The sequence below is a fragment of the Acomys minous genome, assembly GCF_964271855.1.
Source record: "Acomys minous genome assembly, chromosome: 12".
Lineage (NCBI taxonomy): Eukaryota > Metazoa > Chordata > Mammalia > Rodentia > Muridae > Acomys > Acomys minous.
This window is the reverse complement of record NC_140493.1, coordinates 23,703,421-23,718,509: the sequence shown is the minus strand read 5'-3', so window position 1 is coordinate 23,718,509 and position 15,089 is coordinate 23,703,421. Positions and strand designations below refer to the sequence as shown.

Sequence of the window (15,089 nt, the reverse complement as noted above, 5' to 3'; positions counted from 1 at the left end):
GCCTCCTCCAGTACCTTCAAACCACTGGTGTCCATGCTGTTACCCCAGATTAGACAGGGGCAACACCTCAGGCCCAGCCAGAGCTTTCAGGTCCTATGGCCTTCTATAAAGGTCACCTCCCCTTTATAGAAGCTAGCACTGGGCCATCAAGGCCACGACCCATCCTTCCACCTTCAGGGACAAAACTTCTGGGGCCTCCGGGATGGACAGTAGGGCTTACCGCTGCCTTCACCTTCCAGAGGCTTCTAGAGTAAACAGCCATGGGTCTCAGCTTGCGCCTCCACCACTGAACTACCTGGTAAGTTGATAAGTTACCTGGATTTCAAGTGTGATGAGCCCCAGGGAAGACAAACAAAAAGGCAGGCACTAGAAGTAGGAAGTTCTGCAGTCAAACAGAGCTGTGTGACACAGGCGGGTTCGTCACCCTCTGGGCTCTAGTCTCCTTGCCCAGAAGTGCCTTTTCAATGGCTCCTATTTGACATATCTGTGAATGTCAGCCCCATGTAGCTAATGCTTCGGCTAACAGACTGGAGGGCAGGACTCGTGGCAGTAGGACACACACACACACACACACACACACACACACACACACACACACACACAGACACACACACTCTGACCGTCTCGTGGGTTTCCTCCTTACGGTGTACCCTCACTTGACAGAAAGAGCTCTCCTCAACCCCTGGGAGGCTAGGTTCTCTATCAGTCAAGTTCTTAGTCAAGACGAGTTGTGCACCTCAACCCCAGGACCTTTGCACATGATTCTGCGTGGCACGTACTTCCTCAGCACACCCAGAGCCCACTGACTGCCTGACCTCAGGTCTCTTTGAAAATGCTCCCCACCTTCACCCTTGCTTTGTCACCAAACCTGAGAGAAACCCCCCTTGCTGCCCAACCTAGCTGAGGTCCCCTCTCTGTGCTCAGCCGTCACATCTGCTAGCACCCACTCCCCTACTCCACCACCCAAACAGCACACAGTTCGCTGGTGTGACCCTCATGCTTGTCTCATGCTCCGACACACCAGATGCAGGAGAATCGGGAGCAGGAGGAAGAGAGGCTGAAACCCTTGACCTCTCAGGGCCAGGGTGTCAGAGGTCAGAACCCACCACCACCCACGGGAGGTGGGCTCACAGCGTGTCAGAAAATGCCCTGAGCCTCTGGCCTCATAACCCCATACACTGCTCATTTCAGACAAAGAGACAGAGGCTCAGAGAGGTGTAGCAATATGCCCAAGGTCACACAGCCAGGAGCCTAACATCACCCTGAGTGCTTGCTAGGGTCTCTGCAGGGACGGCCTCAGACTCTGAGCAGGTGCCTGCCGCTGCATCCTCTCCATCCTTCCCTGAACCATGGCATCAGCTCTTGCCTACCCTCGCTTCAGCCACCCAAGGTCCCTCCTACAACTGGGCTACCTGGAACCCAACAGCAAGACCAGTATTGTCTGAGCCATCACTTCCACCAGGCTTGGTTTCCTACTTCTGTCATTTGCGGCAGCGTTGTCCTCACCTTGTCCTAGATGTCACCCAGGCCCCGGGGCCCCATGTGCACACTGCCCAGCACCCTCAGAACATCCAGGACAGCTGGGGGCTGCTCTGTCTCTGTCTCACCCGAGGTACTGACCGTCTACCCCATTCAGTCACGTCTCATTAGGCTCAGCCCACACCCCAGCTGCTCTGCGTCCCTGGGGAGCTAGCCTCTGCCCTCTGCCTCGGCGCCCACTCTGTGTCGTCCCGTGCCATATCGCAGGAAGGAGAGAGAGAGCAGGCCTGGGTGAGGAACATGCCATCCCCTCTGGGCACACTCAGGCACACCTCCAACCCCCTGCAGGATGTTGTACCTCCCGTACCTGCTCTGCCCGTACCTGCTCTGTCAAGTAGACACAGCTTGCCACCTCTGCGTTTTGCTGGGCCTCCAGAGCCAAAAAAAAAAAAAAAAAAAAAAAGACACTACCACCCCACCACGCACGCATATGTGCGCATGTGCGTGCAAACACACACACACTCACACACACATATATGGAGCCTGAACTCTTGCTAGCCAAGAAGGACCTGCTGTAAGATGGAGCCTTGGCACGGAAGAGCATCAGGCTGGGGCAACAGGTCTGAGGAGTTGGTTCCCCGTGCAAGGCCCACAGTCTCTGGGCCTCAATTCCATCAGTTCAGAGAACAGCTTGGCGCATGGCTCTGCCCATGTGCGTCCCCCTCCCAGCTCATAGGTCCCTCTATGTCCCTGTTCCCAAGGCATCCCAGCATGGCAGGCAGGAAGTCAAGGATTCCTACAAGGCCTCGGGGCTTGGCCACTGCCCACTGTCTGCCAGAGAGGCCCAGCCCTGATTTGTGAGCAGATCTGCCAATACTTGGCCTGGCCCAGCTCCTGCCCACCCCAGCCCCAGGCAAACCTAAGATGCCACGCACAGGGGCCCTTAGGTGGCTCTGTAGGGAAGTCCATTCTGGCACCACCCCAATCACTTCCTGACTTTTGCAGAACCCTCCTGTTCAGGGAACTGTCTTCCTTCTTCCCAGTCCTCACAGAACCTCTCCTCTCCTGGAACCCTCCTCCAGTGCTGACTCTACCTCCCCCACCAGCACGTGACCCTTTCCCCACCTAGCCTCTCCTGTCTTCCCATCTAGTCTCTTCCCCCCCACCCATCCCCCGCCCCGCCCCATTACTCCTGCTCACTCCCAAGCTGGCCTCTCTCCACCCACACTGCCCCCTACCCCTCTCCTGCCTGGCCTCTCCTCCCCGCCCACTCGGCTCAGCGGCAGCCCCTGGGTGCTACTCACCGGTCTCCACTGGACCCGCTCTTGCACAGTGCCTGCACGCGCACGCTGCCTCTGCCTGCATGGCCTCCATTCATTCATTCAATAAACATTTATGGAACACCTACTATGTACCAGGCACCGGCTAGGCCCACCCTCTTTGGTTCTGCCTGCACAGTCTGCCCCTCCTCCGGGGTCCCAAGGGTGGGCATTCCCCTGCCTTCCAATATCCTTAGGGTCGTCCCAAGGCAGGGCAGTGTGTCAGGGGACCTCTGGGGAGAAGCGGAGGCTCCAGGTTGGAGCATGCAGCCCACTGGGGCAGCCTGGCCTGTCAGGGGGAACACATGCAGGGACAGAAAAGGCAAGGCCTGGTCCTGGACGCTCACCCATCCTGCGAAGCAAGCCTATGAGCCTGCCCTGCTCTGATCACTACTACGCAGAGGAGACGATGAGGTCTCCAGCTGGTAGGCAGCGGCTTTCTCCTCCTCGGCCCCAGGCTCTGACTCATACATGCCAAGGGACCCTGCTTCTCCCGGACAGTAATTAAATTTTGTTTTTAGCTAGCTGGCAATGTGGAAAGCTTGGGAGTTTTCAGCTTTAAAGCAAGTCTGTTTCTGGAACCCATTTTAGCACTCATGAACAACGGGGTAAGCCGTGGGTCCTGTCATAGGGCAAAGCAGGAGGCACTGTCCCCCCTGGCCTTTGCCCTGACCCCTAGGGACAGTAGTCTATGAGGCAAAGGAGACAGAGACTCTTGGAGTGGGGGGCAGTTACAGCAGCTCGCATGGGGACCCACCAGCTGGCTGCTCCCGGCCCACATACTGGACCCTGGCCTCCACCCCCACTGGACGCCACCATCCTGCCCCCACAATAGTTCTGGGTCTCAGAACCCTAGAGTATTAGCAGGATGGGGATGTCATTTGGGGAGTCTCCAGTGATGAGTCCAGGGTTCTCGAATGTGTCTGTGGCTTTTTGGTCCTGCCAGTCTACTGCATCTGGGCCTGGGCTAGGAGTCATCCATTCTCCAGGACTTTAAACTGCCCTGGCCTCCCCTGGCCTCCCTTAGGCTTTTAGTGGGGGAAATCTTTACAGAGCTTCCCACACCTGCTGTGCCTCTGAGGACTTCTGCTTCTTGCCTGCCCTCCACAGTACTTCCTGGGTCTCTGGGTCACACTGTGCAGGGGGGGGCGGGGGTCCCAGCTGAAATTTCAGAATAAGTCCTTTACCCTGCCAGCTGGCTTCAGCTGAGCTCCTGTTCAAGGCTGTATGGACATCCGACCTAAGTCTGCACCGTGAGCCATGTTTGGATCAAATGACTGGGGATCCTGGGCAGCCAGACTTCGGGGTACCCTCCCATGATTCATTGCCTTCCACTTGCCTCTCCCAGGGTTCCTGAAACACGCCCCTCCCCCCCCCAAGGCTAGAACTAAGAATTCCTCCCAGGTCTGAGCCAGCTGTCTGTCTCCTTCCTACCTCCAAGCAGGTGGTCACAAAAGCCAGCATGGGTGCCACCTGAGATGGTGTGGAACGCCCTCTCCTGGCCCTGATGGTAGTTGCTCTGAGGATTAGGGGCCAGACTGAAGGCTGCCTTGGAGGCCGCTGGGGGTGGGGGTGGGGCGGGGGGGGCCTGCAGCTGCAGCGCAGAGAACAAGGAGGCTCTGTCCGCACCCAGGGCCCCGGAAATGCCACTGGGGGAGGGCCACCCGTGACCACAGTGATGACACGCCTTAAACCATGGAAGCTCCTGTGTCTACCCACTCAGATGGTCCTGTCTTTCAGTCTATCCTGGAAGTTCAGGGTCATACTCGGATCACCTGGGGTCCTGCCAGCTACGTCACTCAAAGGTCCCGGCAAGCTACCCTCCTGGGTGTTTCCTCTTCTGAGGAAATGAGACAGAAAGGGCTCTTGCTAGAGGGAGCAGGGTCTGGCACATAGTAACTGCTCAATAAAGTTAACTGCTCCGGAGGGTTCTGGAGACTGGCCCCAGGAGCATAGCGCCAACTGGCAAGCAGTAGCCCTCGTCACCTCCAAGCTGACAGTGGCCATGCAGAGGCTGTGGCCTGGTCCCTGACCTGCTCTTCCCTCTGGTCCTGAGAGCCCAGTGCCCCACTCTGCCTCTCTCCTGACCCCTCTCTGAGGTCCCAGACCCTCAAAGGCCATTTCCTACCCCAGCCTTCAAGACTGTACCCAGCCTCGGTTTCTCTCCCATTGCCAAAGCACAATGGCTGTTATAATTAACAGATTATCTCAGCACGACAGCTGTGCCCCTTTGAAAATTAGGTTGAATAACAAGATCCTGATGTATGGTAATTTCCTTTCATCTCTCCCTCCCCCCTCCCCCCTCTCTCTTCCTCCTCCCAGCCCCGTTACGCATGCAAATATTTCACTCGGTTCCCAAACACCTTCCCTTCCGCTGCAGCCTCCCCTTCCTGGGGCTGAGCTAAAGGTTCTGTCTTCCCTGACCCTCCAGGGCCCTCCTGCCACCCATGACTTGACATCTGCTATGTCTCCCTCTGTGGAAATGTAGTGGGCGGAGGGAAACACAGCCATCCCAGGCTGAGGACCTGCATGGCTGGCTTTCTCCCGGCTACGTCCCTGTTCCTCAGAAGCCTTCCTGGGGCACCACCCCAGCTCGTTGCTCCTCTCAAGCCTGCCTCTTACCCCAGAGCACAATGATTTGTGATGATCACCGTTATCTACCTCCCCCCCTCCCCCCAAAAAAAGCCCTATCCCAGCTGCCTGTCCCCTCCCTGGCACCTAGAAGGACACCCCCCCCCCCTGCGCCCTGCATCCTGTCTGGCTTCTCTCCACCTCCCTACCCTCAAGATCTTCGTGCCCACCAGCCCCACTGGTCCTGCTGTGTTCCACTCCTTTAGCATCCTTACTGCGTTTGCCTCCAAGCTTACCAACCCATCACCTCTGTCCTCCACCCGGCAGAGGGAGAACTTGCTAGAACACAACTCTGAGCTTGGCTTCCCTAGCTCCTGGCCTATCCGGGAAAATTCCAGCACACCCAGAGCCCGGCCTCTGTGACCCTTTGGGAGCTGGAACCTGCCCTCTTCACTGGGTATGGGTGCCCTCTCTGGGTCCCTGCAGCCCACAGATGGAGAAGAGCTTTGTCCTACTCCATCCCTGACAGAATCCTAACTGTCACCCGCTTCTCCCCTCAGACTCAGTTCTCCGTGGAAGGGCCTAGTTCCGAGCCTCCCCACCAGCCCAGTCTGCAGGTGTTCTGTGACTATCTACCACTGCTAGGTAGCTAGGAAAGCCAGCCCTCCCATGAACAGTAAAGAAACCGAGGCTCAGAGTAGCTAGTGGTCTTTCACCATCACACAGTCATGCCAGGCAACGCCAGGACCCAGAGCTGAGGCTACAGGGGAACAGCTCCTCCACATTCAGGGCGGGGCCAGTTCAGCATCCCCAGCAGCCTCAGCTGCCACTAAGGAGACAGGGTCCCAGCCCAGGCTGTCACTCCTGGAGTCTAACCCTGGACCCTGCGCCTGAGTCTACTCATGTGAAACAGGAAGGAGCCAGCTCCATGCTGGTCTGTAAGGATGGCTGCTGAGCCCACAGTCTAACTAGTGGCACCTGGGTGTTTTCCTGCCATGGCTCTCGGGAATACATCAGGGCATCGGGGTAGACAGGAAAGCCACACAGAGTGCAGACTCTCTCAATGAGAGGCAGCGGTAGGAGCTTAGATGGGTTGAGGCAAGAAGCTTCTCTCTCTGACCCCTGTGTGCTACCCTGTGAACTGGGCCCACAAATACCAACCTGGGGGGGGGGGGCAGGAGAAGGGACAGTAGTGAGGACTAAGAGTGACATGCCCAGCACAACACAGATGTCACATTAACCACATGGGAGTTCCAAGGGCAGGGAGAGGAAAAGGGTGAGACAAAGCAAGACCCGTGTCCCTGACTCCCTCCTCCACACTCCATCATGGCTGCCACTGCCCCCAAACAGAACTCACCCTCAAACCCTCTCACCTTCTCTGAGTTCATGACCTATCATGTCCTTCTCTAGCCCCACAGAGCTTCTGCAGTGCATGCCCCCCCCCACGACCTCTGGGTCTTTGTTCACACTGTTCTCACCTGTCGTCCCCACCCCCGCATCCCCCCACCTTGGGGCCCAGAGCTCAGCCCCCTTCTCTGAGGAGCCTGCAGGAGAGGGATGGCCTCCGCGCTCTACCCCACTCCCCAGTGCCTAAGCCTAAGGCCTGGCGCATAGTAGGCGCTCAGTAAATGTCTGTTGAATTGAATTGCACTCAGGGCGGCCAGTCGTCTCTGCTCTGGAAGAGAAGCATAGAGTTAGTGGAGCTGTTTCCATGGCAACCAGGGGCTGGACCACGCTGTTGGGGGAGGAATTCAGTCACCCTCCCACGCCCACCCCACCCCCCACCAAGGACCCCGTGGGCCCTGGAGAGGGGCCTGGGGAGAGGGAACATTCAGACTGAAGTGAGTCCGAACTCAAGTCATGCTGCCCGCTAGGGCCTCACAGGCCCCATCTAGAGGTGACACTTGGGGTCCCTCCCAGCAGGTGACAAGGACCAGAAGAGACAGAGGAGGCATGCACATAGCGGCCTCCAGCTTGGGAGCTGTGAATATTTGGCGCCTGATGTCTGTGAACGGCCTGGGAGTCATCGTACCCATTCTACAGCTGTGAGGAATGAGGCCTGCCTAGGGCAGGGGAGGGGCTGTCCTGGATCCCATGCTGTATAGGCAGTCTCCCCACAGAGCCAGAAGAAGCAAGGCACGACAATCCTCAAAGATACCGACCCCCACCCCCACCCTGCTGAGTTCCACCCAAGCAGCTAAAGACTGTTGCAAGCCAAGGACCCAGCAGGAGCCCCCAGGCACAAAAGGGTGAGGTGAGAAGGGGGCTCACCCCTGCTTGCCTCTCCCTGTGGGCCAAGTTCAGATACAGCAGCTCCCCCAGAGGGTTCAAAGAAGCCCTCAGATCCCAGGCTGCCATAGCTTGAGCAAGCCCAGAGTTAATATAGATCAGTGGGGTCTATAAATACACAGCTAAGTGGGCCCCACAGGGCCCCAACCCCAGCCCTGCCCCACAGCCGCCTTCCTTCTGGGCCTTGGTTTCCATGTCTATCACAGCAAGCTACACCAGGACAGAGACCACCAAAGTCAACAGTTCTACCCCAGTAGGATAGTTGGGAGAGGCCCTTAGGGCCCAGGCCAGACCCCAGGAAACAGAGGAGACAAAGGAGGCTTTTCTGACCTCCTCACTCTCTCACAGCCAAAGATGTCCAGGCTGTGACCCACTCACTGACTAGGAGTGTGGAGCCACAGGGCCAGAGCTCTGACTCCGACTCCAACAGCTTCTACAGCCAGGAGCCAAGAGTCACAAGAGCTAGCAGTAGTGAGTGGCCCATGTCCTGGGGTGCCCTTTGCCCTCTGGGTCTATCCCAGCTTGCATGATGAGGAAGTGGGGCTTTATTAGGGATGAAACGGGGGAGGGGAGGACACAACCTGAACCACCCTAGGGTGCAGCAGAGCTCAGCATGGCCTGCATGACCACTCTGGATATGAAGGCGCCACAGGCTGATTCCAAGGGTGCTGTGCCCACAGCCAGATGTGGGTCAGAGACGGAGATGCGCCTCCTGGCACCTCACCAGCACCAGGCCTTGCATGCTTAGTATATCAGCCACATCTGAAAGGAACACTCGACGGATAAGACAAGCAAGGCCGAGAGGGGACAGGTGCTGCTTCTTGGATCTCAGGCAAGTGCATACAAACTCAAAGACCGTTCTGAGCAGCAATGGTTGCCGAGTCTAGGAGCCCCAAGGCCACACATGGGGAAGGAGCAGGGTCTCGTGGAAACCTCAACTCACAGATGGACTCACACAACAGGCAGAGAAGTGGAGGGGGCCAAAGGCAACCCCCCCTACCTAGCCCCTAAGCTAAGACTCTGAGCACCCTTTTGAGCTCTGTCTCCATGTCCCCTGACCACTGGGTGACAGCACAAGCCTGCCTCTACCTCACCACCCCTTATTGCCAGCAGCCTGGACAGCGATCGGACCTCTCTGAGCCCAGTCATTTCAGCATCCTCAAGGTCACCTTCTGGATCCCATGCAGGTACTACAAGAGGCAAAGGGTAGACCTTTATAAACTGTAAAGTGCTATCCTTCACCCGGCTTCAATAATCCAGCCCTTTCTCATCTACATCCAACTTTCTTTCCTAGCATCCCACCTCACCCAGGTTTGAACCCAGGGCCTCACTGGTGCCCACCTAGATCCCTTCACAGCCTTTCTGCCCCCTCTTCTCAAATCCTGTAGCAGTTTGGGTCAGCTGTGCCCCTAAGCCTGCCTCAGCCCATGGGGCTTGTCTCCTTTGGCTCTCTGGATCCTGGGAGTCAGTCAGTCATTAGTTTGTTGGTTTCATCCTGCATCGAGGGCATGGAGGAGGCTCACAAAGGCTTACCAACTTGCTCAAGACAATCGTGCAAGAAAGAAAGTGAGACTGCATGGCCATGACACTGCAGATGTGCCCAGGGTCTCCAGTGCTCTGGTCACTACGGTACCCCCAGTTCATTCATGCCCGCCTGTCCCAAGTTTATACAGCTTTCCAGACGTATGCAATATTCATGTTTCCAGCAGCAACAGCTCAACACCTCCCTCCAAGGCCTTCGGAGCCCCATTAATCATTCAGACACACCTGCATATTCATTAACTTCTGAATTAATACAGGGTCCTTTATTACCTCGGGCCTGCTGCCTGCATTAGAGACACTTGGACTTCATTCATTATTAAACTCCCCTGATAAATGATCACATTTCTTCTTCACAAAGGAGGGGGGCACAGCACCCAGACCCCCAAGCCAACTTGGTCTACTCCTAGCACCAGCGGCTGTGTGACCTTGAACAAACAAAACAAAACAAAACAAAACAAAACAAAACAACCCTTACCCTCGCTGAGCTTCCCACATGTTGAACTGGTAACATCAGACAAAGGTCAGTCGCCACTGGCCAGCTTTGTCAAAGTAGTCTCATCCCACCCTTCGTCCCTGCTCTGTCAGTTTCTTGGAATTACGCATCGCTTGGTTCTCCAGAAGTGAAGTGAGCCTGAAGAGCTCCCAAGGGGTGGTCTCATCACCATCATCATCATCACCACCACCACCATCATCATTACCACCATCATCGTCGTCATCACCGCCACCACCACCACCATCATCATCATCATCATCGGGACAGGAATGATAATAGCCCCCAGCACCTCCTGAGCCCTTCAGGTCTTGAGCTAAGCCCAGCATTTTTCCTATCGATACAATATACACTGTTTTGGGTGTGGAGAGCTGGACCTGGGATGACTGATACCACCGAGGTCGAGGTCATCTCCCCAGAAAGGCTAGATAGAGCTGGCTGTGAGCTCAGGTATCCACAAACCATCTGGTTCAAACCAGCTCCATCCAGCGCCTCCCTCCCTAGCCATCCCTTCCACGGCCGTGCTTGCTTGATGGAGCTGCACATCCATGGTTCCTCGGCAGACATCGCATCAGTCTCCATTATGCCTGGCGCCCAGAGAGACCTCGAATGAAGCATGCATCCCAGTCTCCCCCTCCCACCGCCCTGCCCCTTGCTGGCTGCAACCTGCTTTCCACCTCCACTGTCGGTTCTCCAGCCTGAGGGCCGCCAGCATCAGCAGTGCACTCCACCCCCCACCCCTGCCCCGAGATGCAGGCCTGAAGCTTTGCTCACCCTCTGGTTATATTGCTGTGGGCCCCTTACCAAGAGTCTGGGTGCCTCTGCTCCATCATCTTCCTCATGACCGCTTCAGCCTCTCCCTCATTCCTCACCATCATCTCTCATCTGCCATCTGTCACCTGTGCAGGCCTCACACCTAACATTCCCTCCATCAGGACCTCTTCCTCAGAGCTGGTCAGGAGGTGCCTCGGGTCCCAGATTGAAGCTGGAAGCCATCCTGAAGGTCACGGACCCTCCCCGACCCCAAGGACCTAGAGGTCCTTGCTCCTCCCCAGGATGACTCTACCCACCTCATCTGAATCTGGGTTCCTCCCAAGCCTGTGGTTTCACATGGCAAACAGCCCCAACCCACAGCCCCAGTGACAGGCAGCTGTGCATGAGGTATACCCCATAAAGACGCTTCCTGTGGAGTCCCCTCGGCCAGCACTGCGCCATCCACTGTCAACAAGGCCTCTGCTCAACCAGACCACTTCTCAGATGAGATTACGGGCCAGAAAGACAAAGTAGCCAGGCCAGAACAGTGTGGCTAGGATGCAAGGCCCTACCCTGTAACAATCTGGTTATGGCAAGATGGAAACAAGGCCCTGACTGTGCTCCAATTGTTCAGTCACTCGCACCCAAGAGGTGGGCCTGGTTGCCCTACCTGTGGGAGAGACGAGGAAATAGGCCCAGAGCAGTGCAGCCATTTGCCTGATGACACACAGCTAAGAACAGAAAAGCATGAGACCTCTCAAGCAGCCCTGCCCACCAGCTAATCTCAGACTTCTTGGGGAGGTGGAGGGCGGGAAGCACACCAACCGCAGCAGAGACCCTGAGCATGACCTTCCCTCAGCCAACATTACCTCCCTTCCTTCTCTGTTAAGTGCCGCTCAAGACAGCCCAGGATCGTTTTGTCAACGAGAGCTTCTCCACTCACTATCTGCAGACCCTGGGCTACAAAGACACATGGAAGGAATGTGGGGGATATGCGGGCCATCATCAAGGTATGGGAGACCCAGGGAACGCGGGGCAAGGAGCTTGTGGGAGAGGCAGGGGGATAAGCCCGGCAACCCCAGGGCCACAGCGAGGTTAGAAGAGAGGCAGGGAGCTGGAGCACTTCAGAGCCCTCCTGCTCTGCCAAGCGGACCGTCCACACGCAACAGCACCTGCCAAGCTCTGTAGCTGCCTAGCCTAGGACTCAGGGGCCTGGGGACACAAGGAGACAGAAGTATTGAACACACATGAGGCCCAGACAAATCGAAACCTTCGCAAACATGCCGGAGCTTTGGAGTCTAAAGATACTTTCCTGAAAGTTATTTTGTACCTAAAAAAAGAAAAAAGAAAAAAATCAGCTCCTAATTTCTCTTATGGGAAAAAAAACCCCTACATTTTCAGACTGGGTTTGCATATCGCAAGGTGCCCCTCCCAGCTTTCTTTATGCATCTGTGTGGTATGCTCAGTGTGAGCACGGCTGTAGCTCCCCCAGGCCCCCACACAAAGCTAATATACAGTAGGCAATCAGTAAATGCAACCAACACCAACTGCCAGCGCTTACGTCCCCAGGGCCACCAGCTGAGGCCACCTTCAGACCTTCTACCTCAGTGAGGGTCCGAGTCATCAGTGGCCACAGCCCTGGGAATAGAAAACTGAAGCTGGGGGCTGGAGAGATGGTTCAGCGGTTAAGAGCACTTCCAAAGGTCCTGAGTTCAATTCCCAGCAACCACATGGTGGCTCACAACCATCTGTAATAGGATCTGATACCCTCTTCTGTCTGATGCCCTCTTCTGTCATGAAGACATACATGTGAATAGAGTACTAAACAAATAAATAAGTAAATAAATATATTTTTAAAAAAAGAAAAGAAAGAAAACTGAAGCCGGAGAAGGCACCGGCCTGGACCAAGGTCTCAGCACACCCCATCTCCTTCTAGAATGCCCTCTTACATGACATCATTACTCTCTAACTGCTGCAGGTTCCCAGGCCCCTCATCAGCAGTCCTTCCTCTATGCCCTCCTCTCCGTGATCTGACATGTGTTGTCCCCCTAGGCCAGTGGTTCTCGATGCCGTGACCCTTTTATACAGTTCCTCATGTTGGGGCAAACCTCTGCCAACAACCATGAAATTGTTCTCATTGCTACTTCATAGCTGTAATTCCACTATGGAGATAAATTGCAATGTAGACATCTGATATGTGACCCCTGTGAAAGGGTCATCTGGCCCCACCCCCCCAGGGGTCTCGACCCACAGGTTGAGAACCACAACGCTAGGTGCTGGCACCTTGGCATCTGCTTACTGGATCCTGCCATAGGCCAGCCAAACACGCTTCAGGCTCAGCAGGTCCGTGCTGCCCCTGCTCCTCAAGTGCCCCCCCCCTAGGTGTCAAGGTCACCGTCACCGGCCTGTGTGCTCAGCTTTATCTACAGCTGTCTCCCCCACCAGGTGATAAGACCCACCTCATGGTCCTGCCACTTCGCTCTTCACTTTTAACCTCTCTCTGCATTGCCTCCAAACAGAGCTTTCCAGAAGGCAGCTCTGAGGCTGCCTGTGCTGCTCAAAATCTTTGGGGGTTTCTGCCGTCCTGGGGAGGGGACCCTAGCTCTTAAAGCCATAGAAGCATCAGCGATCAGAGCATGTATCTTCCCCCCACCTCTGCTGGGAACTTCCCTAGCAATGGCCCCGTCACCACCTCCAGGAAGTCCTTCCTAATTCCACGTTTCTCTACTGAATTGTCCCAGACTTGGGAGCTCGCTTGGGAAGTTTCCCCTCCAGGGGGCCAGGCTAGCATGGGTGTGACTCTGTGTCCCAGCATGAAGCCAACGCAGAGAAGGAACACTGGATGGGGAAAATGACAAGGCAAAAGAACCCCACAACCCTCCCTGATGATCCCCACCTGTAGCCCAGCCCCCGCACAGCAGCGTTCTCACTACTACATCTGACAACAGGCTCCACATGCTTTTATCACAACAGTAGGGACTTGACCAACATACTGATCACATGCCATCCCAGCTCGGACGCAGCCAGGACAGTCAGGCCAGGTGGATGTAAAGGGACAGGGACAGGGACAGGGAAGGACGTGGATGGTTTCTGAGACGAGCCTCATCTCCATGAGCAGCTGACACAGCTGGCCGTGCGGGAGCCCACAGCTGCCCTCTTGTCCACATACACGGGCCCTCACTTACACACAGGCAAACAGAGGCTCTGAAGGCCAGCAGCTGGCCTGGAACTGACCCTTGCCTGCATCTGCTTCTGAGAGGCACAGAGCCTCTGGGCAGAAGAGAGAAAGAACTTCCAAAGACAGAATCCAATTGCATCCTGGGAGCCATTGGCTCCGAGGAAAGGGCAGCAAGCAGGCACCCGCAACCTGGACCCAGACCCTGAAGCCTCCAAGCTGCACGACCTTGGGCAGCCTGCGCAGCCTCTCTGAGCTAACTTCTTCGTGGGTCTCTAGAGATAAGATGTTAGACGAAATCAGAGCAACGCATACTGCAGAGCACCCCGTGAATCAGGCCTTTTCAGGGTCCTCATCACAAAAGCCTGCTCAGAGCCCTGCGGCTGTAACTAGGGCACCAGACATGTTAGCCAGGCAATGTCACGCACAGTGACCTCGAACCTTGCACAGTGACCTTGCCTTGCTCTACAGGTTCCCTCTGGCTCTGCCCTTCCCTCTCACCCTTTTAGCCCAGCTGCTTCTGCCTGTGAGCCTGTACAACCAGCGCAGGCCACTTACTGCAGCCTCCCGGAAAGCAAGTCCTCCTCATCGTCCTTCCTGCATCCCGTCCAGGAACCCTTCCCACCCCATGCGCTGCCACCTGACAGCTCCACAGACTGCCGCAGCAGCTGTCCCCTGCCCGCCTGCGCACCCCCGACCCCCGACCCCCGACCCCCACCCCCGTAAGCTCCCCTCCTGGCCGCAGCCTCAGCCTACGCTCTCTGCAGCTACCTGGGTACCATCCTAGGCTCCAGAGTCACCTGGTACCTCCCTGGGGGATCTGACAGACCCCTGTGGCTGGAACCTGGAAGAACCACATACTCTCAGCACAAACCACTTCCCACCACATGGAGAGGCACAGACACACACATACACATATGCCCAGGCGCACACACATGCACACCTATGAACTCGTGTCATGCATTCACACATGCATACTTGTGTTTGTGTACCATGTATGCATGTATAGACACCACGTATACTATACACATGCAATCCAGTGTGTGTCATTCACATATATATGCTTACCTGTGTACACATGTGTACATGCATGCTACATGTGTGATCACCTTTATATACATGTGCACGACCTCCCCTCTCTTGCTGGTTCAGGGTCCTCTGGGTATGTCCTTTGCTTTGGCCCCTCCCCTGACCCTGTCCCTTCCCACCACTGTCCCTCACTCCAACCCTCTCCAGACCTAACCCGCCCCCTTCATCCTTCCCCTCTGCCCCTCTGCTCTTCCCGTGTGTTTTTGGTCCTGAAACACCATACCCACACCACAGCTCTTGAATGCCTGACATGTCCCCGGCTACTAGAAGACACCCAGTTCAGGCTTCTCCTCAGAACATTCCTCGTGCTTCCCCTCCAGACCTCCCCATCACTGCCTTTTGAGCACCTCACTGTCTTCAACCCTAGCGTCCCCAGAGATTC

General features: G+C 56.1%; 1 protein-coding gene across 10 annotated transcripts in view; it reads right to left on the bottom strand.

Annotated features, from left to right (window-relative positions):
- ELFN2 (extracellular leucine rich repeat and fibronectin type III domain containing 2) overlaps window positions 1–15,089 on the bottom strand; it is a 51,206-nt gene that overhangs the window by 11,563 nt on the left and 24,554 nt on the right. For 5 of the 10 annotated variants that reach the window (XM_084802973.1, XM_084802971.1, XM_084802970.1 and 2 more), the window contains exon 2: window positions 4,233–7,044. The exons of 4 other annotated variants lie outside the window; for them this stretch is intronic. The gene's annotated coding sequence lies outside the window, so the exon portion shown is untranslated. Of the gene's footprint in view, window positions 1–2,783; window positions 4,209–4,232; window positions 7,045–15,089 lie in introns of those variants that run through there. One more of the 10 variants, XM_084802969.1, reaches the window with a different exon arrangement.